This window comes from Podarcis muralis, chromosome Z (assembly GCF_964188315.1).
Source record: "Podarcis muralis chromosome Z, rPodMur119.hap1.1, whole genome shotgun sequence".
In the NCBI taxonomy this organism is placed as follows: Eukaryota; Metazoa; Chordata; class Lepidosauria; order Squamata; family Lacertidae; genus Podarcis; species Podarcis muralis.
Genome location: NC_135673.1, coordinates 39,508,840 through 39,533,493, shown reverse-complemented (window position 1 = coordinate 39,533,493; position 24,654 = coordinate 39,508,840).

Genomic DNA, 24,654 nt, shown 5'->3' with positions numbered 1-24,654 from the left:
GAAGCTGAATTTGCAGACATTTACGCCAAGGTTAGACCAATGTGTGGGACTGAATGCATCATTTTACAGTGCTCATTGAGCAAGTACCTTAGCAGGCCAGGCCAGGACCTTGTTGCATTTCCCAAGAAATGTATGACCCAAATAGATTTACATAGCCAATATTTTCCTTGACTTCAGTTTAATTTATTATCAGGTGCTAAGGGCCATGTAAACACTACATGTTTAAAACACATGACTTCCCTCAAAGAATCCTGGGACCTGTGGTTGTTAAGAGTGCTGGGAACTGTAGCTCTGTGAGGGATAAAATATTGTATGGTGTGTATGCTACAGATACTGGCTTTGAAAAATATTTGTTTCATGCAATCACACCAAGTGCACATGTTATTTCCTTTTAATTAATTTAACTATCCACACATTGTATACACTTTATCAGTGTCACTGCACATAGAGATGACTCTGTTGGCCACTAGGCTATGATTATTATTATTTATTTCTTTTGTCTAGCTGAAATCCATCACAAAAGATAAAATACAGAGAGCAGGGGTGCCCAAACTTTTTTCGAAGAGGGCCAGATTTGATGAAGTGAACATGTGTGAGGGCTTTTTTACCCCAAAGTTGTTGAGCTTTCTTTAGGATTTGACCCCAGTAAATAAACTGCCACAGGGGCCGAATAAAACCGGCCATGGGGCTGGATTAGGCCCCCAAAACGGACTTTGGACATGCCTGACATAGAGTAAAAACAAAACAAAATAATTGTTAAAACCAGGCATTCTGTCAGATAAGAGTTTGCTCCACTGAAGAAATTAATGTATCATCTCCACAAACCTTTCTCCTTAAAATTGCTGCTCTAAAGGCAAAACAGGCCCCTTTTTCAGAGTTGTAAGGGGGTAAAGGTAAAGGACCCCTGACAGTTAAGTCCAGTCACGAACGACTCTGGGGTTGTGGCGCTCATCTCGCTTTACTGGCCGAGGGAGCTGACGTTTGTCCGCAGACAGTTTTTCCAGGTCATGTGGCCAGCATGACTAAGCCACTTATGATGAAACCAGAGCAGTGCATGGAAATGCTGTTTACCTTCCCGCCAGAGCAGTACCTATTTATCTACTTGCACTTCGTGCTTTTGAACTGCTAGGTTGGCAGGAGCTGGGGCCGAGCAACGAGAGCTCGCCCTGTCACGGGGATTCGAACCACCAACCTTCTGATCGGCAAGCCCTAGGCTCAGTGGTTTAGACCACAGCACCACCCACATCCCAGTTAGGGGGTACCTGACCCCTAATAAAAAGTTAACCACTACCCAGTTGATCTCCCAACTGGGAGATTTAAATCTTTGAACCAGGCTGCTCTTAAGTCCTCTCATATTGGGCAACCCAGTAAATAGTGGGGTAAATCTTCAGGCACATTATATCCACATGGGAAAACTCTCTCTTCATAGGGGAGCTGTTGACAGCATCCTTCCAACTATGGCAGAGTGTACAGAATGGTATAAAGGCTTGGCACACCAAGGGGCACATTTAGACAGGCCGAAGTGCAATCAGGACAAACACTATGATTTGAAATAATGAGATATCATGGAGCAAGATGTGACTTCAAAGTATAAAGAGCTCAGAATGTCCAAAGAAAGACCATACTTATCAGTAACTTGTAGTATTTCCCAATTCCAAGATGGAATCACTCTGTTGTTAAGACTCAGCATCTCCTAGAAAGCAGAAAGTACTAAAATGGGCCCTGTCCGCCCTTTTCAATTTAGGTATTTTAAGCCAATACCTAAGGCAAGGATATGCACCCTGTCCTTCATTGAACAAAGACTAACTTCCAAATGGAGAATGGAAGATGGTTGCCTTAGAGAGTTCAAAAACGGCACAAAGATATTTAATCTGGAGTATTTCCAGGTTTATTTTTTTAAAGAGATCTCCATAACAGATTTGTGAGATGACTTTGGCTTCAGAAATGTTGAGGGCTAGGGGAATATGTCTATCTCCTTTACTCCAATAGAACCTTGATAGAGAATTCACTGTATCAATAGAGACTGTGGTATTTTTTTTTATAAAGTTGTCATTTCAAATTTGTTTTGTATATGTAATATATTTCTATTTTATTTATAGGCTACCTTGGCTTTTTTGAAATATCTACAGGAGGTAGCGCTGTCATGTTCTTATGTATGTTGGTAATCCCAACTTACTAATGCATTAACTTTTTCTCCCACCCCCAGCATTTAACATTTCTATAGCATTCTAGGTACTGTAAAAAACACAGATAATAAAATCCCTGTGTAGAGAGGCTTGCAATCTACATTGCTAAGCAGCCTATGCTCATCTGTAGAGCTCCTCAAAGAATTATTTACATCCTGATCCTTCTGAAATGCTAATCTGAATCATTATGAGCCAGTGAAAGGAAATGGAAGATAATTTCCTTTCATTACTTTATAGAAATACAGGAGGTCTTTTCTTCTTTCTCTCTCCACACCCCCCTCTTTATGAGCCATTGTTTCCCAGATCAAAGACAGCCTGGGAGTTTTGCAGGTGGCCACTTATACCTTTTGAAGTTTTATTCCATCCATTTTTTTAAAAAGAAGAAAACACAAAAACCACTTTCAAACTAGCATTCCGCTTGCATGAATTTTGCAAGCTGCAGATGGGCATGATTTAGGGGAGATGACCTAGGATGAATGGCAATGGTGGTGTTGATGCCCCCAAAATAAAAGTTTACAAGCTAATGTGTTAAGGACATAGACTCCCCCCCCCAACCCCATTTATATACCACCCTATACCTGCAGGTCTCAAGGTGGTTACAACATAAATAAGTATAAAATGCTTTTCAATGTAAGAGGGAAGAAAATATGCTGTGATTACTTTGCAATTCCATGCCAGCCTAGATGCTGGTGCTGGGTCTGTTTTACTGCTGCAGCATAATCTGCTACTCTGTGGGTGGTTGAATTCAAATTATTATTATTATTATTATTATTATTATTATTATTAATAATATAATATTTATCAAAAAATTCTTTTTTCCTTTATAACAAACCAAATAAAATTTCTTCATCACATATAAAGGTAAAGGTACCCCTGCCCGTACGGGCCAGTCTTGACAGACTCTAGGGTTGTGCACCCATCTCACTTAAGAGGCCGGGGGCCAGCGCTGTCCGGAGACACTTCCGGGTCACGTGGCCAGTGTGACAAAGCCCTGGTATGGCTCCCCTTTATCACATACAAAACCCAACAAGATAATGACAAGAATCCACCTACAGCATACAAATCAATATGGCTAACCTGATCCAAAACATCCACCCACCCCATTCACACATGAAAACAAAGTTCACCACAGCCAGTCACAAACAACCAACCACAACCTCTCTCACCATCAAAGGAACACAAGCAAATAGTAAAGAGAACCCGCACAAGCGATGCTGACACAAAACCCCACACATACATTAAGTAAAACAGAAACATTGTCACCCAATCTCACCCCCACTCACCATGCCCCCCTTCACCTCTTTCCCCCGTTTTCTTCCTAATGTAACACTAATGTCTCAACAAATGAAACTGATCTGTAGAAAATGTAACTTGAAAAAAGAGACATTGCACATACTTTTGTAAACCAAGAAATCTTTAGTAAAAATATGTTTAAAAACAACAATAGAGCATGTAGCTAGTGCTTTCCAGACTACAACTCTCATCACCTCCAGACTGCAAGGCCCATCATCAGGGATGATGGAAGTTGTATTCTAGAAAGATATTGGGGGGGGGGCACCTCGTTGGCTACTCCTGCTTTAGCCCTGACATCATATTGGGCCTCACTGCAAGTTTTTAGTCTACCTGATGTAAAGCAAATTTTAAAAGTCCAAGTTAAAGGCAGGCACGTGCATTAATTCTGACCTAAATCGATCGACACCTTGATTGACTTTGAATTGAACTGGTTACCTCACATGCTTCATAAATTTAGTTCTGTTCTGCTAGGGACAAGAGCTATTGAGTAGGATCTGCATTTTATCTAGTGTGCTTTCCAGATTTATCTCCAGCTCTGCTAATTGGGGTTTGTTTGTTTCATCTTATCTGCTCTCTACCTCGCAAGGGTCCTAGGAGAGGGCCAGCTGGTGCTGGAGACAAATATGCCCTACAATTTCATATTCCTCATCCAGGATTTCCTTCCCCTCCCTCTGCCCATTGCCTTATCTCTGGGACTTTTGTAACCTGATACCATTGAAAATAAGCAAACAACTTGTAATCCAATTAACAGTTCCTATTTAATTTTTTTTCACAGTTTCTTTTTTGGATCTTAAACACATGGATTTGATTGAGCTTAGTGAATAGCTGCCTGTATATTTAATACACATACTACATGGAGCCCTTTATGTAAAGGGAATGAACATTAATCCGTTCCGCGAGTCTCTTCGTCTTGTGGTTTTTTCGTCTTGTGAAGCACGGCTATTAGCGGCTTAGCAGCTATTAGCAGCTTAGCGGCTATTAACGGCTTAGCGGCTTTAAGAAAAAGGAAACAAACTCGCAAGACGCATAGGGAAATTCGTCTTGCGGAACGACTAAAAAAATGGAAAACCCTTTCGTCTAGCGAGTTTTTCGTCTTGCGAGGCATTCGTCTTGCGGGGCACCACTGTGTGTATATATATATATATATATGCAGGTTTTGGTGTCCTCGGGTATCTTCCCGTGTAAAAGTTGGGGTGTCTAGGCGACGTTTCGACGAGGTCTCACTCATCATCTTCAGGCTGGTGCTTTCGGCTTCTTGTTATATATATATATATATTTGCTTTCGTAGATTTTCACGGGTACAGGAATGCAGGTTTTGGTGTCCTCGGGTATCTTCCCGTGTAAAAGTTGGGGTGTCTAGGCGACGTTTCGACGAGGTCTCACTCGTCATCTTCAGGCTGGTGCTTTCGGCTTCTTGTTACTTGTTACTTGTTACTTGTAACAAGAAGCCGAAAGCACCAGCCTGAAGATGACGAGTGAGACCTCGTCGAAACGTCGCCTAGACACCCCAACTTTTACACGGGAAGATACCCGAGGACACCAAAACCATATATATATATATATATATATATATATATATATATATATGCAGGTTTTGGTGTCCTCGGGTATCTTCCCGTGTAAAGGTTGGGGTGTCTAGGCGACGTTTCGACGAGGTCTCACTCGTCATCTTCAGGCTGGTGCTTTCGGCTTCTTGTTACTGGAACAATATATATATATATATATATATATATATATATATATATATATAATGAATCAACCCTCACTTATAAGGTAAAAAATCTTGACAAAGAAATTAGTATGGGAGCACTAGGAACACTGAAGAATTTAATCTTTGCAGATTCTGTTCCATGTAGATCTGATCCACACCTCCAGGGCTAACATGTGTGTTGGAACTTTTTATTAGTTTATTAGTTGAATTTATAGCTTACCCTTTGTTCCCAAAGTGTAGGCAGGGCAGGAGGGCTCTGACATACACTGTCAAGTGTATGCGACATGGAGTGGAAATTAGCAATGCGGGAGAGTTTTGATTCAGTTTGCATTTGAAGGCGAAACTAGCAAACTCTCACTTACCATAAATCCGCTCCCCTTCCCTGGGGTGGTGGTGTTGCAGACTGGCACCTGGGGTTGGAGGAATGCTGAAACATATTAATCCTTTGAGATTCACACCAATGCATTGTATGGGGGGGGGGTAACTGCTTTGCAAAAATGTGTATTTTAGGCAAAATACAACAAGAGGAGTATGTTAGGAAAACTGTGCATTAAAATGCCAATGAATTTTCAAGAGAGGGTGTGTGTGTGTGTGTGTGTGTGTGTGTGTGTGTGTAACCATGGAGAACTGAATTTTAAGACTGGAAAAGAAGACCCTGAGTGAAACAGAAATTGACAGATTCAGTCATCCCTAGCAGAAATAGACGGATGCATCCATTAAAAGGCAGCACTGCTATAACTTCATTTGTTGTGGTTTGGGCAAAGCAGGCCTCCATTTTCTTTGGGGCAGGTGGTGGTGGGGAGCAGTTGGAATTAGAAATACAATAATAAAGTGCATAACACTGGAGCTAAATTGGTTCCTTAATTGGCAGGGGTGGGTTGTGGGTAGCAGTCTGAGGTGCGTGTGGAGCGTGCAATCAGGAGCTGTGGGATCAATCAGCTGTCAGAGAACCAAAGAGTTAAGACAGACTGACAGGACCAACCAGCTGGCAGGGTCAAAGGGTGAAGCCAGGAGTCAGGGCTGAAGATCAAGTCAGAGCGGAGAACAGACCAGGAGGCAGGATCAAAAAGGAAGCCAGAAGTCAGGACCCAAGCCTGGAGGCAGAATCAAAGTCAGTGAGAAAAAAATAACCAAGGACAAGAAGTTAAAAAGAACTCAAGGAAGGCTCAGTTGGAAGAGGAAGTCAAATTATACTCCTTCCTGTCTAGAAGGATCCAATAATCACCCTGGGTAGGTGGACACAGTACAGGGCTAAAAGCAGCCAAGGTAAAGCTGTTGTCTGCCAGATATTGTTGGACTCCAACTCCCATCATCCCTAATCAGGGTGTTGTTGGCATCTGTCTGTCTTGGAAAACAATGGAGGAGTGTGCCTTTTCGGATGAAGTCAAACTGTTGGAGAGTTACAGTGCCTGCTGTGGCTGTAGAGGCCGATACAGGAAAGACATGTCTTGCTGCAGCTGGGGCAGATGAAGGCATCTGGTTGTGCTGCTGCAGAGGCACCATGACGTTTCTTCTCTGGACTACAGCTTCACAATTATTGGCCTGGTGGTTCATTCACTGAGAAACTGTCATCTTCAGTTTGGGGGTTTACTGCATGAGATAGCTACACACATTTGTGGCAAATGGTTGGCTGGGGATTAGCTGTGATAGGAGCATGATTGGTGTGGGTGCTTGAGAATATTCCCAAGGACATATTTGGGAGATGTTACTGTGGTGAGGAAGTGTGAGTACAGCTTCTATCTCAGTTATTCAGTTTAGTGGCTAATGAGGTCATATATATGGAGTGTTGTTACATTTTTTTCATTTAATTTTTGGGGTAATCTTTCAGATAATATTTCATTTCCTCCCATTAATTGTGTTGCTTTAAATGTGAATTTTGTGCTTGACCTTCCTTTGCAATATTCTGTTTCATTATTTTTTCATAGCCTTCTATTTGATGTTTTAAGATAGGCTGTAAACACTTCGAGATTTTTTTTAAAAAAATGATTTGAATAAATAATAAATAAATGATGTCACAGCAGCACCAAACAGTAGGACCACCCATAGTCAAAGATGGAAGGGAATTTGCTGAATGAAGTATAGACTTGTATAGTTGGAATGGACCCTGAGGGTCTTAGTCCAATCAATCTCCTGCAATGCAGTAATCCCACCATCAACCTTCTGGATAATAGCAAAACGCACTGACCCATTGTGCCACCAACTTGGGTGTGGTTAATGGAGAAGCAGGCTCAAATAAAAAAAAGCCTGTAAGATCTTTTTCCTGTTTAAAACTCTGCCTCGAAGAAGTCTCTGTAATTTGTACATTTCCAGTACTTTAAGCACAGTTTGTTCAATAAAGGCATTGCTAGCTCAATGTTCCTCACTGTAACGATGTCTTCTGAGAATAAGGGAGGAAATTTAATTTAGAGTACTTTTTTTATGGGTGGGTGTATGGAAATGCTTTTTTGCAAAACAAAATGAATTGCTTTAGATTTGTTTGCCTCCGGATTTAAATTTAATACTTCTGGAGTTAAATTTCTTCCTAATGAAGAGTTCAAAAGAGCCCAAGGCACTTTGGGTTTCAAGATACCACACCACCCACTTTCACAATATAATAATAGGGGTGTGCACTGGCCACAAGATTTCATCTGAACCTAAATTAGGTGTTTTGGGAAGCAGAACACTTCAGTCAGAGGGGCCCTGAAGGCAGTGGCGTAGCGTGGGTTGTCAGCACCCAGGGCAAGGCAAGTAATTTGCACCCCCTAACCCGTGGATTTGCACCCCCTAACCCTAACCCCCAGATGTTGCGCCCGGTGCGGCTGGCCCCCCTGCACCCCCCCCGCTACGCCACTGCCTGAAGGCTGCCAGATTCAGTTTGGAGGTCCATACAAGTCTGCTTCATCTCCCCATATTCCCTTTTGTATTAACTGATTTTAGTGTTGTGCTTTTACACTGTTATAACCCACCCTGGGACCCTATGGTGGGCTGGATCAGTCAGCACTTCAGAAGCCTGGTGTCTGAACGTTTGTCCTATGCTATACTGAAGGTCCTGAAAAAACAATGGGAATGGCACCTGTCTGGTTTATAATGGGAAGAAGTTCCAAAGGGTTGGTGCCTCTATGCTAAGGATCTTATTCTTACATGATACAGAACAGATCTCCTGATGAGATGGTATCTGCAGAGTGCAATGACTGCCTGGGTATCTAAGGTATGAAAGCATCTTTAGGTATCTTAGCCTGATTCTCCCAAATCTCCCAGTCAACCTCTGCAAATACATAATAAAAGTGCATGCATTCAAACAGTATATAAAATCTACAACCCAGGTAATCGGGGTACCTTTTTGGTTGATGAGAAGATTTTAAATCCATTAATCTAAGCAATTAAAAGTCAAAGCCTAATTACAGGTAACCAAGAGTTGAAATGTTAATATGTTTTAAAAAACCAACCCTGACCGTTTCTCCTTTCCAGGCTTCATCTTGCATTTTCATCTTCAGATGGAGAAATTGAGCTTTCCTGATCTATAACCAAATGATATATTAATAATGCGTAAAAAGAAGACAGTGATAAAAAAATAATGGTTCTGAAAGCAAAGCCAGGAGGTCACTACAAATTTCATATTGAGCATCAAGCATAAAGAAACTGTTCAAAGCATTTATTCATCGTGTCTCCTTTTGGGCCAAGAGGTACTTATTAATGAGGACAGTCTGCCACTTGTGAGTTCTCCTTGCTGTCAATAACTGTCAGATAAGATATATTATTGCTCTTATAGGCACTTACCAAGAGACTCCTATGCTTGTAGCTGTTTTGGTCTTGCATGATTATGAGTGAACATGCCAGAAGCCTGTATTTCGAACAATACGCTTCATATTAAATGCAATCATTATCTCATGCCAGACTGGTGAAGCAAAGGGGAACCTTGAAATTAAGTCATCTCACATTTAGCAAACTAACTAACTAACTAACTAACTAACTAACTAACTAACTAACTGTCAGGGAACTGCCATCGGAAGGACAGGAGGTGGAAAGGCTCACTGAGGTTGAGAGAGACGTAGCAGCTGAAGAGGGAACCAGTAGGGGGAGAGAAGGGACTCCAAGGGAAAGTGAGTCGGAGGGATGGCTCAGAGACACTTCCAGCGAAAACAGTGGGGAGGTCTCAAGACCTCCTATAGGGACACCCACTCCTCGCCGGAAACTGTCACGCCGAGAGTCCAGAAGACGTGTTTCCGTTAAGGAGCTTTTATGTTGGAAGAGATTCCGAAAGCGACCACTTTCGGATTCTGCTAGCGACTGACGCAGCCATGCCGGAGGGGCTCCGTCGCAGGCAGAGGTTTGAGAACTTGACCAAACTCTGAGGGACTTGCATTTTACGCACAAGCAGCTCATTATCCCATCACACTAACTAACTAACTCACTCACAGAGCCATGGGCATACCATGGTTTGTATAGCCACTGGCAAATCCACTTGAAAATCTTGCATCCATCAGTTTAGGCCAGTGGTTGCCACCCTTTTGGGATGTGTGGGCTCATGCAGAATGTTCAGAAAGTGCTGAGTGCTAGCCACAAAATGACTCCCATGAGGTGTGGCATAACAAGAAAGGGTTACCAACAGAATAGGAAAAGAGGTGAAGCCACAAAACAGTGCAGACTGTGCCTCTGGTAGCAATTAGCTAGCAGCCTAGGTGTGAAGCAAGCATTGATGTACACCAGGAATGGTAAGGAGCAACGAGGAAAAGAGAAGGTAGCATTGTCCTGAATTCAGCCCCTGTGGAAGGAACGTAGCTCAGTGGTAGAGCATCTGCTTTACATGAAGATGGCCCTATGTTTGATCTGTGATCTGGGAGAGATCCCAGTCTGGAACCCTGGGGAGCTGCTGCTGGTCTGTGTAAACAATACTGAGGTAGATGGACCAATGGTTTGGTTCAGTGTAAGGCGGCTTCGTATGATGACATAAGTAATGAGGAAGGCTGGGGTCCCTGAGAAAGCCCTGGAAATGCCTACACACACACACACAAACACACAATTCTGAATATAGCAACAAATATCCTGTCAATTACCGTTCCTCCCTCTTTCCCTGCATAACAATCCCAACAGCGTCCAGCTGAATTAGCAATAGTAACAAAAGATTAATTCAGTAGCTGCCAATTTTAAAAGTGCCATTCCACAGGTTCCTGTGTTTCTTGGGTGGTTTATACACATGTTTGTTCTTTGACTGGAGCCCTAGGTGCTAGATCTTCCAGCATCTCTTTTGCCTGAAGAGATAGCCAGGGCCAATCAAAGGCATTTTCCTGCCCATGGCAAAGGACAAGATGACACCCAGCACCATTCCATGTCCAGATGCTGTCCCCACTAGTAGTTGAAACTTGCTTCAACCCTGGTAATGGATGAGTGTCTTCTACTGCTCCTAAGAGGAGGCTAGCTTGGGAGGGTGTGGTGGGGACATGGTGCTTGTAAGTCCCTGTTATGCTCAAGCAACTAAATGATGTCAACAAAAATAATAACAACAACAACAACTATGGCACACACAGCTCTCGTCTCTCCCACTACCACTCTCCATACCAGCATCTGATGTCAGATGCAGTTGCTTCTCTTTGCTGAATGGTAGGGCTCCTCTGATTCTCTGTGTTCTGGGCTGCAGGAGGAAACCTTGCTGCTATCCCCAACAAGCAGCAGGAGTCCCCTTGCACCCCCAGCTTCACTGGAGCCAACTCTTGAGAAAGAAGAAACTGTCCCAACAGCATCCCACAGAGAGGGTGGCACTAGAGGCAATGTCTTGTCTACAGATGGTGTGAAATGACACAACAGGAAGAATGCATTTGTGTTTCAGCATGCAGTCTTCTCCAGCAGATGTAAGCAGACTGCCTTGAAGCATCTGTGAGCCTGCAACTAACTGAACAGAAGTTAGCATATAGCCCATCATGAATTTCTAGGCCTTGACCCTCCCAAATGGGAGGCTATTGTAGGAAATGTTCAAGAGATGAGTCAAGTGTACTTGGAAGCATCACTGATTTTAAATTAAACAAGTTGTTCAGGTTCCCAGACGCTCTTGCTTTTGATCATCTGAAGTCTTGTGGCAGGCTTACTAAGCCCCGAAACAATGCTTCTAAATGCTTTCCCCTAGTTTAATCTTGAGAGCGGGCAGGTACAGAGAAAGCCAGACAATACGGCAACAGCAACAACAACCAGCAACAAAAAAGCCCCTGCACTCTCCGAGATGACTTCCTTTTCTTTTGTGTTGGCAAAATGGGGAAGCTGAGAGACAAAGTTGTTTTATTTTGTTTTGAAGAATAGACAGGAAACGAGTCTGACGGAACCCATCAGGAACTAAAAAGATAATTGAAGATAGAAATAAAGGGTTCGGGGAAAATATAAACACGATTTTAACCGGAAAATCTCAGAGTGTAAAGAGCAGACACAGGGAAAGAAGCCTTTTAAAAAGACGTACACATAGTACGTATATTGGGTTTCATTAAAGATGGGGACCAGTTCGGTTGCACTGGGTGCCACAACTATGGTTTAGACTGCAGCATGAGAGGACGCTGCTGAAAATTGAGACCCCAAGGTCCACCACTGGTCCCAGCCTGTGGACACCTATTCCTGCTGGGAGATTTCAATGCCAGATTTGGGGACGATCATTACACATAGGCCACACTGGTACTGGCAGCATGAATGAGAACAGAAGTCTGCTTGAACTGTGCTCATATCAGGCAGAGCGCCTTCTCGGTAGTGGTGTCCAGCCTGTGCATCGCTCTCCCATCAGATGTCAACTATCTGATTTTTAGAAGACATCTGAAGGCAGCCCTTAATGTGTGATGTTTTACAATTTTTTTATGTCTGTAAGCTGCCCAGAGTGGCTGGGGAAACCCAGTCAGATGGGTGGGGAATAATAATAATAATAATAATAATATCACATCCTCTGCTTCTTGAACTCAATCTTCTCTACCAAGGTAAAACAGCGAATGTCCTGGAAACATCCAAGTTGAAGCCATTGGCATCAGCTGGACTTGATTGTCACCAGGCGATCAGCACTGAACTGTGTTCATGTCACACGGAGGTACCACTCCAGCCAAAGAGGACCCATAGCACAAAGCAGAAACTGCGGCGATTTCTATATAATGGCGCTGATGCTGATTTATTAAATGTCTATCCCTCCTTTCCTCCCAAAGGTAGCCTAGGGCAACATACAGCCCAGCAGTAAAACAACACAGTTTAAAATAAGACAAACACATCTTTAAAACATTTAATAACATTGGAAACAGCTAAAAACGTTTTTTAAAAAAATGTAAAGATCTAAAAATACTTTAACAAACAGCCGCATACACTCCTGTGGTATGCACTGGCATTGATTGGATCGCTGAAATAACATCGATAATACAAAGGGGAAAGAGCAATGGATGAAAGAAACAAAACACAAACTGCTCTTCCACCTCGTTTGCTATTAGCTGGCAGTAGCACCCCAGAAGGTCCCATGGTCAATTTCAGGCATCTCCAGGTAAGGCAGAAAAGACCCCCAGCTGAAACCCTTGAAAGCCATTGCCAGCTGGTATAGATAGTTCTGGGTTAGATGGACCAATGGTCTGATGCAGTGGCGTAGCGTGGGGGGTGCAGGGGGGGCCGGCCGCACCGGGCGCAACATCTGGGGTTAGGGCAAATCCACAGGTTAGGGGGCGCAAATCCACTGGTTAGGGGGCGCAAATCCACGGGTTAGGGGGCACAAATTACTTGCCTTGCCCCGGGTGCTGACAACCCACGCTACGCCACTGGTCTGATGCAACGTGAGGCAGCTTCCTGTGTTCCCATGTTGCTTCCTACAGTTCCAGCCAGCAGTCTTTCCCAACTCTGTCTGGGGAGGAACCAGTTGGAGCATTTGCTTGCATGTGGAAGGTAGCAGCTTCAGTCCTCAGCATCTACAGATGGAGCTGAGAGACAAGTGAAGAGCAAGTGTTGGCAAGATGGACCAACTAGATCAGGGGTCTGCAACCTTTAAGACAAAAGGAGCCACTTGGACCCGTTTCCGAAGGGGAAAAAAAACTGGGAGCCGCAAAACCATTGCAACATTTAAAGCATGCGCGCCGCTGCCCTCCGATCTGACAGCGGGCGGGAAGGTGACGTCGGGACGGTGCATGACTAACGCACGCACCGCCCCTATGCGACGTCACAGCCAGTACAGCGCCCGCCACGGTGGGGAGTGTTGGGGCACACAATGCGCCTCCTCCCCTCGCTAGTATCCGCCCCGGAGCCGCGGCAAAGGTGTAAAAGAGCCACATGCGGCTCCGGAGCCACGGGTTGCAGACCCCTGAACTAGATGGGCCAACAATGCAGCTTAGGTCTGGCTTAGGTAAATCCATTTGTTCATTAGGAGCACCCACAGCTCAATGGGTTTTTCCTACAGGTTTTCTGCAGGTTCTCCCAGCATCTGCAGGTAGGTGTGGGAAAACCCCCTGCTTGTAACCCTAGAGAGCCTGCTGCCAGTCAGTCTAGACAGTACTGAGCTAGGTGGACCTATGGCCTGACTCAGAACAAGGCAGCTTCCTACGTCAAACAAGACCTGCAGCTCAGTGGTACGGCATGTGCACCTCATCCAAAATATACAAAGTAGTCTTTAGGTAGAGCCAAGAAGGATTTCTGCCTGAAACTGTGGACAGCAGCTGCCAGTCAGTGTATCTATTACTTAGCTACCAATAGGAGACACTTACCGGTGTTCATATAATTCTTGATCCAAACTGCTTTTTCTGGAATAACAACTCGGAGCTAAGTAGTGGTTGGCACACAATTTAGACTGGGAAAATGACGGGGGGGGGGGGAGGTTAGCTCCTCCCCTGCCATTCCAGAACCTCCAAGTGTCCCTATTTTCCAGGAATGTCCCTGATTTAGAGAAGCCGTCCTGGTTTCTGATTTGATCCCAGAATGTCTCACTTTTCCTTGTAAAAAGGTAAAGGTACCCCTGCCCGTACGGGCCAGTCTTGCCAGACTCTAGGGTTGTGCGCTCATCTCACTCTATAGGCCGGGAGCCAGCGCTGTCCGCAGACACTTCCGGGTCACATGGCTAGCATGACAAGCTGCATCTGGCGAGCCAGAGCCGCACACGGAACGCCATTTACCTTCCCGCTAGTAAGCGGTCCCTATTTATCTACTTGCACCCGGGGGTGCTTTTGAACTGCTAGGTTGGCAGGTGCTGGGACCGAGTGACGGGAGCGCACCCTGCCGTGGGGATTCGAACCACCGACCTTTCGATTGGCAAGTCCTAGGCACTGAGGCTTTTACCCACAGCGCCACCCGCGTCCCACTTTTCCTTAGGATGCCCCTATTTTCATTGGAGAAATGTTGGAGGGTGTGGGGTATAAATAGTGATGTTACCATTATGGAATGGGACGTCCCTATTTCCATTGGATAAATGCTGGAGGGTATGCCATTGTGGCCCCAATCCAAATTTCCTTTACAGCTCGTATGGACATTTTTAACAAAACAACAAAACTGCAGGAAAGCCCCATGTCTTTTTTTGGCCCTGTGTGATAAAAAGAATTAAAGAGGGAGTGAGACAGAGTGTGCACCACCAGGCATTAAACGTTTGCTTCTGTGAAGTTGTCAGGAAAAGGCCAAAACCATGCCCTTAAGCACTGGAACCTGGATGGCAGCTCCACACTCCATGCAGCACATGTTCATTTCGTCTTTTACTGCTCTCCTTCCTACATCTGCCGTGCCAGGCCCTTCCAGGGTTCATTTAGAAGCATCCCCAGGTGACAGCTCTTAAGCATCGGCAGAGTTTATATTGCATCACTTCAGCTGTTTTTATATGGACACTGCTGTGGTAGACACAGTATAAAATGTCAGATGCTGCAGAAACACTAGATGTGGTGCAGCGGATAGAGCGGGGGGGGGGAACCACTCCAATGGAACGTTTTGCCATCTCCCTGTGAATTAAAAAGGAAAAAGCTGCTTGCTTCTAGATTGTACTTGTAGGGATGGTGGGTGGATTCTGGGCACTGGGGATTGCTCAGGGTTGACTTTGACATTATGATTGTCCTTGGTGCCATCAGGGCAGGTATTTGGAGCAGAAGTTCAGCGTTCCACCTAGCAGATTGAGCAAGGAGGGCTGTCAAACACAGCAGCCAGCTTGGAACATATTGCAGGCATGGGGAACCTTTGGGTTTGCAGATGTTGCTGAACTACAACTCTCATCAGCCCCAGCATGCATGACCAATGACCAGGGATGGTGGGAGTTGTAGTTCATCAATATCTGGAGGGAATGTGGTGCACTGGTGCAGTGGATGTGGATCCTCCAAGCCTAGCCTGCCAGCTTAACTGAAAAAGAAACTGATGACAAAAGGATTGATTATTGCACTGCTGTAGCTGCACACTGCATGCCACTGACAACAGGCAAGATTAATGAGCGCATGCAAGATGAGTGCGTGGAAGGCCGTTTGTTGTTAGACATGATTAAGAAATTAAAAGCAGAAAGCTTTGCTCTTTATAAATGTTAAAGTGAAGTGGAGAGCTTTGCAGTGGGAGATGCTGCTGCTGCAGAGGGGCAGTTCAAGAGGAACCTCTGCATTTGAAACAGCCTCTCTTAGGGATTGTAAACACAGTCAAGGGAGGAGCCTTCAGTACTCTATTCATGAAGGATGCAATTGTCAATTAGCATTGACAGGCAAGGCTCCCCTGTGCAGAAGCGGCATACCTTGGAATACCAGGTTATCATTGCTTGGTAACTGTTTTTAATTAGGAACATGAGTACCTAAGAAGAGGCCTGCTGGATCCGGCCAAGGTCCACCTAGCTCAGCATTCTGTCCTCACTGTGGTCAACCAGATGCCTATGGGAAACTTTCAGGCAGGACATGAGCACAACAGCAAACCCCCCCCCCCATTTAATATTCCCAACTACTTGTATTCAGAGTCACATCACCTCCAGCAGTGAAGGTAGAACATGATGTCATAGGCACCAACTCCTAGGGACCGAGGGGTCTTTGTCCCCCCAATAAAATATCTGTAGGGCCTGCCCTCCCCAAGTGGATGGGCATTGCCATTCAAATGGTGTGTGTGTGCCACATCTTGTGATCAATTATGTGGGGCGGGGCTTACCTCCCCTCCAATTCTTTATTCTAGTTGGCACCCCTGCATGATGTTGTGAGTTTGTGGGGTGCAAGACTCCCTTAAATTCCTGGAATCAGGAAAGGTTTAGAATTTAAGCATACCCCAAAATTTCTGGATCCAGCAAGGGTTAGAAGTAACAGGCCAGCATGAGAATGACCACTAAGAACAGGCCATTAGCAGGGAGCAAAGGCAGGGAAATAAGCCATCAGCAAGGCTAAGACTAAGTGCCAGCCAGCAGTGCTGCACCCTGCACTCTGGGGAGTGAGCAAAAAAACCACAATGCCATAGTCGGGAGTTTCAGAATTCAAGTGGGTGATGATGTCAGTGGAAGAAGAAGAAAATGCTGTGTTTTGCTAGCTGCAGAGAAAAGGGGGTCAGAGCACCATGTAGACTGGGAGATTTGCTTGCAGTGTTATAGCCATGGGAGAAGCAAGACACCCTCTTGGAATGTGAATGTTCTGAGCGTCCTCCACAGGAGGCTCAGGTTGTATATATGTGTAAACAAACCCTGTATCATAAAGACACCACAATCTCTGCTGTGTCTCGTGGTCCAAAAGGGAACACAGACCCTGGTAAGCATGCCTAGAACCCCTGGAAGCTCACACCAGCCAGAAATTTTGGCGGTGTGTAACAACAGCCATTGTGGCCTTTAGTCATTGGTAGCTTTGTCCTCCACGAATTTGTATAATCTTTTTTCAGAGACCAAGCTGGTCACCACCACTGCCTTTTTGTGGGAGTAAATTGCAGAGTTTAGCCATGCACGGTGTGAATAATGAATCTGTCAATTTCAGTTTCTCGTTCTCATACTCCCAATCTTAAATTCAGTTCTCTATGTTTCTGTGTCAGTTTGCAAAAGTCCTCATTGTAATGGGTATTCTGGTGTACATTTCCCCAATGCACACATTTTTGCAATAATTTCCTCTAATATAGTGTATTTCTGTACAGTGGTGCCTCGCAAGACAAAATTAATCCGTTCCGCGAGTCTCTTCGTCTTGCGGTTTTTTCGTCTTGCGAAGCACGGCTATTAGCGGCTTAGCGGCTATTAGCGGCTTAGCGGCTTTAAGAAAAAGGAAACAAACTCGCAAGAACTCGCAAGACGTTTCGTCTTGCGAAGCAAGCCCATAGAGAAATTCGTCTTGCGGAACGACTCAAAAAACGGAAAACCCTTTCGTCTAGCGAGTTTTTCGTCTTGCGAGGCATTCGTCTTGCGGGGCACCACTGTACATAAAGTGCATCAATATAAACATCACTGTGCATACTTTCCCCCATTATAGGCATATTTATGCACATTTCTTAGCCAGAACTGCATTGCAAAACTCAGAAAAGTGCAGATTTGAAACAGTAGCTGTGCTTTGGTCCACTCATAGTTTTGGAAACTGTGAATAAGTTTCACATTACAATGTGAACTGAACCAAATTTATCCCCCATCACTTGCAGGATGTAGAATGTTTTGCCCATGATCTCCTATTCATGGGCAAAGGAGTATTCATTCCTCCTTTAGCTATGAGCATCCTTGGCTATGCCTACAGCCTAGTTCTCTGTGTTCATGTTGGAGGCATGGCAATGTGATGGGCATGCATACTCATGACTCAGCCTGTTTGGATTGGCTCCCTGCATGCCCTTGTTGCATGTAGGTGCAGCCGCTGGCATTGTCCCTGATGGGTAGGCTGTGGTGGTTCCAGAAACACTGAGAGATTCTGCGGGTTTTGTTTTCGTATTTTCTGTACATTTCTCTCTCTCCTCCTGTGCTCAGGGCAATATGGTTCTCCTTGTGTAACTGTGATGTGTATTTTCAGTTCTAGTGTAATGTAAGAATTTTCCGTGTCTGGATGGAGGATACCGAGAGAGTATGTGAGTGTAGAAACCGGTTTACTGTACAAAAGTAAATTTTACATCACTTGCTTTGTTCACTTTTGCCCCTGGCTCCCTCCACCACTGGTATGTGGCTCTCAGAAAGTTGCCCAGAAGGGAATGCAGAACTTTAGCCTGAAAATCTTTCCTAAGCCCTGATATAGCAACTGATTTCTATAATTTTCCCCCTCTTTGCTCACTTGGAAACAAAGTGTTTTTACACCATCTTACCAATTCCTGACCTGAAATGCAGTCATACTTAAATTAAAAGCCACACAGAGAGATACAGGAAACTTAACATCTGGACGGCTGATTCCACAGCATTAATTCAGACACAAATAAAATACTTTGGAACAAAAAGTCATGCCACCAGTTACTCTCCCCACCCCCTGGTGCAAACAATTTGTGCTGATTGCATGGCATCTTTACAGGGAACCCTTTAAACCTGACTAATTAGCTGCAGTGCTGAGTCTTAATGGCAATTAGTTTCCATCCACCAGTAAGGGTTCATCTTCCACCACTGGCTTTAATTATTCTGTTGTGGCTAATTGACTTGCAAATCTTTAAAGGATTCCTTTACTTCAAAATATGACATAAAAAGAATGAGCTTGATGCAAAGGCTAACTCTGCTGTTTGCTTATCAGTTAAAATAAGTGGATTCATTATCCAAACCAAGTCATGGACCCTGTTTGAGACTGCGAGGCATATCAACAAATTGAAAAATCACCAGTTTATGACCACAGAAAAGTGTGGCCACCCAGTATGTGATGTGCTGCCAATGAATGCTGCTTGAATTCCTTATTACACAACTGTGCATCTTATTTTTGATAAATGAGTTTCTGTTTGAGATGGCTGTTGATAAAAAAAAAATAGAGCTGTGGTATGATTAAATAGTTTATTAACTGTATGGGGTGTTTGTTGATTTATCTGTTAAAATTTGCATAAATTGCCATATGAGGAAAAATGGGCTGTATTCAAACTAAGCCCTGCTCAGACTTTCCCACAGAAATTAAGGAATTTAAATCAAGTCCACAAGCTTAACATGAATCAGCAGTGTGATGCAGCTCCAAAGAAAGAAAGAAAGAAAGAAAGAAAGAAAGAAAGAAAGAAAGAAAGAAAAGCTAATGATATTCTAGGCTGCATCAACAGAAGTATAGTGTCCAGATCAAGGGAAGTAATAGTACAACTCTATTCTGCCTTGGGACGTGGGTGGCGCTGTGGGTAAAAGCCTCAGCGCCTAGGACTTGCCGATCGTCAGGTCGGCGGTTCGAATCCCCGCGACGGGGTGCGCTCCCGCTGCTCGGTCCCAGCGCCTGCCAACCTAGCAGTTCGAAAGCACCCCCAGGTGCAAGTAGATAAATAGGGACCGCTTACTAGCGGGAAGGTAAACGGCGTTTCCGTGTGCTGCACTGGCTCGCCAGATGCAGCTTGTCATGCTGGCCACATGACCCGGAAGTGTCTGCAGACAGCGCTGGCCCCCGGCCTCTTAAGTGAGATGGGTGCACAACCCTAGAGTCGGACACGACTGGCCCGTATGGGCAGGGGTACCTTTACCTTTATTCTGCCTTGGTCAGACCACACCTGGAATACTGTGTCCAGTTCTGGGTGCCACAATTTAAGAAGGATATTGACAAGCTGGAACGTGTGCACAGGAGATGATCAAGATGATTAAGATCTGGAAGTCAAGTCTTATGAAGAATGGCTGAAGGAGCTGGGTATGTTTAGTCTGGAAAAGAGGACTGAGAGGAGCTATGATAGCCACCTTCAAATATCTCAAGGGCCCCAAGTTACAAGAAAGGAGATTCTGATTTAACATCAGGAAGAATTTTCTGACTGTAACAGCTATTCAACAGTGAAACAGACTCCCTTGGAAGGTGATGAACTCTTTCCTAGGAGGATTTTCCATGGAAGTTGGATGACCATCTGTCATGGATGCTTTAGTTGATATTCCTCTATAGCAGGGGGTTGGACCGGATGACCCTGAGAGTCCCGTCCAACTCTTCAAGTTCTATGAAATTTCCTAGCTTAAATGAAAAGCAGTTTGAGTTGTGAGATTCCCAAATAAGCTGAGAACAGACAGAGAATCCAGGGCTGCTCTCTCTTTTGCTTGCCTCAGGAGGATCAGATCAGAGGAAATTTTATCTTGATGTAGAAACAGCTGTAAGTATTTCAGTTGACCAGTTAAGAGACCAGATCATCAGAGGGCAAATTTCTACAGATGGCAATTTGGTTCTTTGATGTCCCCCTGATCAATGGTTTCTTGGAATGCACAAAGGGAGGCAGACAGTAGCTGTACAGTTTTCCATGTGACCAAAAACTAAGATATACAGTTTTTTGAAATATACCTATTCTGCCTGTTGATCTTATAGTTTGATAGCATGTGTATAACAGCAGCAGCAGCAGCAATAGTAGTAGAAGTAGTAGTAACAACAACAACAACAATCTTCCCAAGGCAATGAAAAAGCTGCACAGTAGTGCCTATCACAATGGAAGGAAGGAAGGAAGGAAGGAAGGAAGAGCAGCATGAAACTACCGTATTTTTCGCTCCACAAGACGCACCAGACCATAAGACGCACCTAGTTTTTGGAGGAGGAAAACAAGAAAAAAAATATTCTGAATCTCAGAAGCCAGAACAGCAAGAGGGATCGCTGCACAGCGAAAGCAGCGATCCCTCTTGCTGTTCTGGCTTCTGGGATAGCTGTGCAGCCTGCATTCGCTCCATAAGACGCACACACATTTCCCCTTACTTTTTAGGAGGGAAAAAGTGAGTCTTATAGAGCAAAAAATATGGTAAATACTTTGACCATGCTGGCTGGGACTGATGAAAGTTGAATCCAAGGATCCATATATGGATCTAGGATCCATATAACCAATTGTATACACCCAAGGAAGCTTTTGGTGTGTAGGCAGGAGCATTCAGTGCTGACCACTCAACCACTATCTGACCATCTCAGTGACAACAAGGCTGATTATTCTATTCCACTGATGAGCATTGGCAGCCAAATTCTTAATTTACTCAGATGTGAAGATCTCATCCTGAAACATCCCACATTTTGCCAAAAGTGACATTTCAATGTGAAAGTGGAGGGTATTTTTTGAAGGCAAGAACAGGCAATAAAGGTTGTTGAAGTCTCCATCAGCCTCAGCCAGTGTGGCTTACGATAAGGAATGATGGGAATTAGAGTTAAGTCACATGTGGATGATACCACATTGGCTACCCCAGTCTATGAAAATGCATCCAAGGAATTTCAAAATGAACAAAGGGAGTCTGGATAAAACTGACATAATTTCTCAGGGGATGGCGTGCATTCTGTATCTCCACAATCCATAGCAATGTGGACTTCCATTGGAGGAGTCTATTCCCATTGTTTTCTCCATAGAGTTGCATTGCTTTGAGCTATCCTCATTGCTTGTCCCTTAACTGGTGATGGTTTAGTTTCCTGGTAATGAAATTTCAATTCTACAGATGAAGTTCAGCAAAGCCTTTGGATTAATTTATTTGAGGAGGGTTTTTCACAGCTCACTGGCCTTGAGACTGTGGTTTAAAACCCTAATGAGTTCAGGGGGAAGAAAATATATTTCTTAAATGAAAAACATAACTCAAGGTCTTGTAGAGCAGTTTTCAATTAGCTCAAGAGAAACTGGCTAGAGGCCAGAATTTTAAGAACAAACCTACCATCGAGTGAATTGTTTTTGCCAACTTCAGATATGCTTGAACTACTTAGTAATAGGTTGCCCACTGATGGCAAGATGACCAAGTATCAGCTAAGTTCTCCATAACCACAGGAGTCACTTTGCATGGGAACCTGCTGTAGAAAAGAAAGGATAAGCAGTGTTCCTAAAATTGGCCAACCTTCAGTTTAATGAGAACAGCATACATATGCTTCCAATGGTACTGAAGTCAGTGGGGGAAAGTTTATGATTTCTGCTCTTGGCATGGAAATGAATAGACTTATGCTGAAATCCTAAACACAGTATTGAATAAGCTCAAATGATAATAATAATAATAAATTTTATTTATACCCCACCCCACCCGGGCTCAGAGCAGCTGACACCAAATATATAATACAGTGGTACCTCGGGTTAAGAACGTAATTCGTTCTGGAGGTCTGTTCTTAACTTAGAACTGTTCTTAACCTGAAGTACCACTTTAGCTAATGGGGCCTCCTGCTGCTGCTGTGCTGCCGCTGCACGATTTCTGTTCTCATCCTGAAGCAAAGTTCTTAACCTGAGGTAATATTTATGGGTTAGCGGAGTCTGTAACCTGAAACATATGTAACCTGAAGTGTATGTAACCCAAAGTACCACTGTACATTAAAAACACAAAAACAAACAATTGGTTAAAATACAGTTCAAAATCACATTTAAAATCAAAATAAAATTAAGTGGGATTCCATGAGTCACAACTGTAGGGATAAGGAATATTAAATGTTCACCAGGCCTGGCCACCCATGCTGGTCCCATATGGGCCGATAGAAAAAGCCAAGGGGGCCACTTACATACAGCTCCGTCTTACAGGCCCTGCGGAAAGATGTCAAATCCTGCAGGGCCCTGGTCTCAAATGGAGGGTCTTCACAGCACAATCCTGTGCTTATCTACTTAGAACATAGTAAGTTGCCTTATGCTAAGCTGCATTGTTGGTCCATCTACTTGGTCCACCTTGCCAACACTTACTTTTCACAAAGAATTGTCTCTCAGCTCCATCTGTAGATGCTGAGGAATGAAGCTGGTACCGTACCTTCCGCATGCATGCAAGCAGATGCTCCACTGCTGAGCTATGGCCCTTATAAGCCCCACTGAATTCATGGGACTTACTCCCAAGTAAGCATGTACAACATTACAGCCTAAGGATTGTCAGTAACAACTCTAAAGCCTTATTTGGGCATGCTTGCTCCCATGATAGTCAGCCTTGGGAGTGTGGACACCCTGCGAAGCCCTGTCCATAGCCTTCAGGTAAAGCAGGCATGTCCAAAGTCCGTTTTGGGGGCCTAATCCAGCCTGCTGGTCAATTTAATCTGGCCCCCATGGCAGTATATGTCCTGGGGTAATATCCTTAAAAAAAGGTCAATAGCTCTTTGGGGTGAAATCCTAAAAAAGCTCAACAACTTTGGGATAAACTTCAATCCTAAAAAAGCTTAAAAACTTCAATCTTCACGCATGTTCAGATAAAAGTTTGGGCACCCCTGATGTGAAGCATGCAACTATCCGTAGGGGTGGAGCTTTGTGGTGTGTACAGCTGCTGCTATAGGCATTTGTGCTCTTTGTACAAATACAAGTTGACCTGTGCAGACCCACTCCAAGATGGAGCATGAATGCCCAAATAGGCCTCAACTACAGATCCTTTCTTTAGTCAAAATTATTTCTTCTTTTACCATTTGTCTTCTGTTGTTTTCCTCTTTTCCTCTAGAACCGCAACTCAATTGGTTTTCCTTTAATTCTTTCCATCTTAATAAGTTATTTTAGCTCCTTAAAGAGATCTGCCTTGCATTTGGCAAAAGTGTCCATTCTGTGGGGAAACTGCACAAACATACTAAGCTCTGTGTTGAAGCAGCGATGCAATAAAATGCTTCCATTACTGTGAAATCATGTATATTTAGCTTTGTACATTATGATTTATGAGCTTTTGAATTCATTTCTTGTTCCCTGTCCCCTTTATCTTTTTCGGCGCTATACTCCTGGAATACCAATCGATTTTAGCTGACTGTCTGAATAAACGTCTGAGGAAGCCTCTATCTCTTATTATAAACAGAAAATAGTTTCTTTGATCAAGCGAGATGCAAATGTTTATTAAATGATTCAGGGATGAGTTTGCCGCATTTCTGGATAAATAGATTTTTTTAAAGACCCTTAATATGAAATTGTAACAATCACAGAAAATCTTGAGGCTGAGGTCTTGCATGGGTAACACAGCAATCCCATGGACAACTAGGGATTGTTAGAAGCAAAACTTATTTAGAAATAAAATACTATTACAAATAGAATACTAATAGAAGAGAGAAGTGCCAGAGCTCTAGTTTGCATGTAAAAGGTCCCAGGTTTATTCCCTGACATCCCTTGGTAGGCTTCTGTCTCAAACCTTGGAGTACCACTGCTGGTCAGTACATAACAGTCTTTCCTACCTGTAGTCCAAAAGACCTGGAGGGTACTAAGTTGAGAAAGGCTGGCATGGATAATACATAACTGGACAGGCCAATGGTAGACTCAGTAGACAGTCACTGTTTATCTTCCTAACTTTATTCTGCCCTTAATTCAGAACCATGAGGACTGGAAATTTACTTGATTTTTAGAGGAAGGACCATTGCTCAGACAAAGAGAGCCTGCTTTGCCTGCAAAAGGCCCCAGGTTTAATCTACATCATAACCAGGTAGGTGGAGAAAACCCCCTATTTGAAACCCTGGAGAGCTGCTAGATGGGCCACTGGCAGCTTCTAATGTAATATTTTAGTGGCAGGACACGTGGTTTGTTTGCTAATTTCCTGTTGAAAGGATCTTTTGGTAAAAGGGCTTGGAAAGACCTGCGTCGGAGACACTGAAAATCCACTGCCAA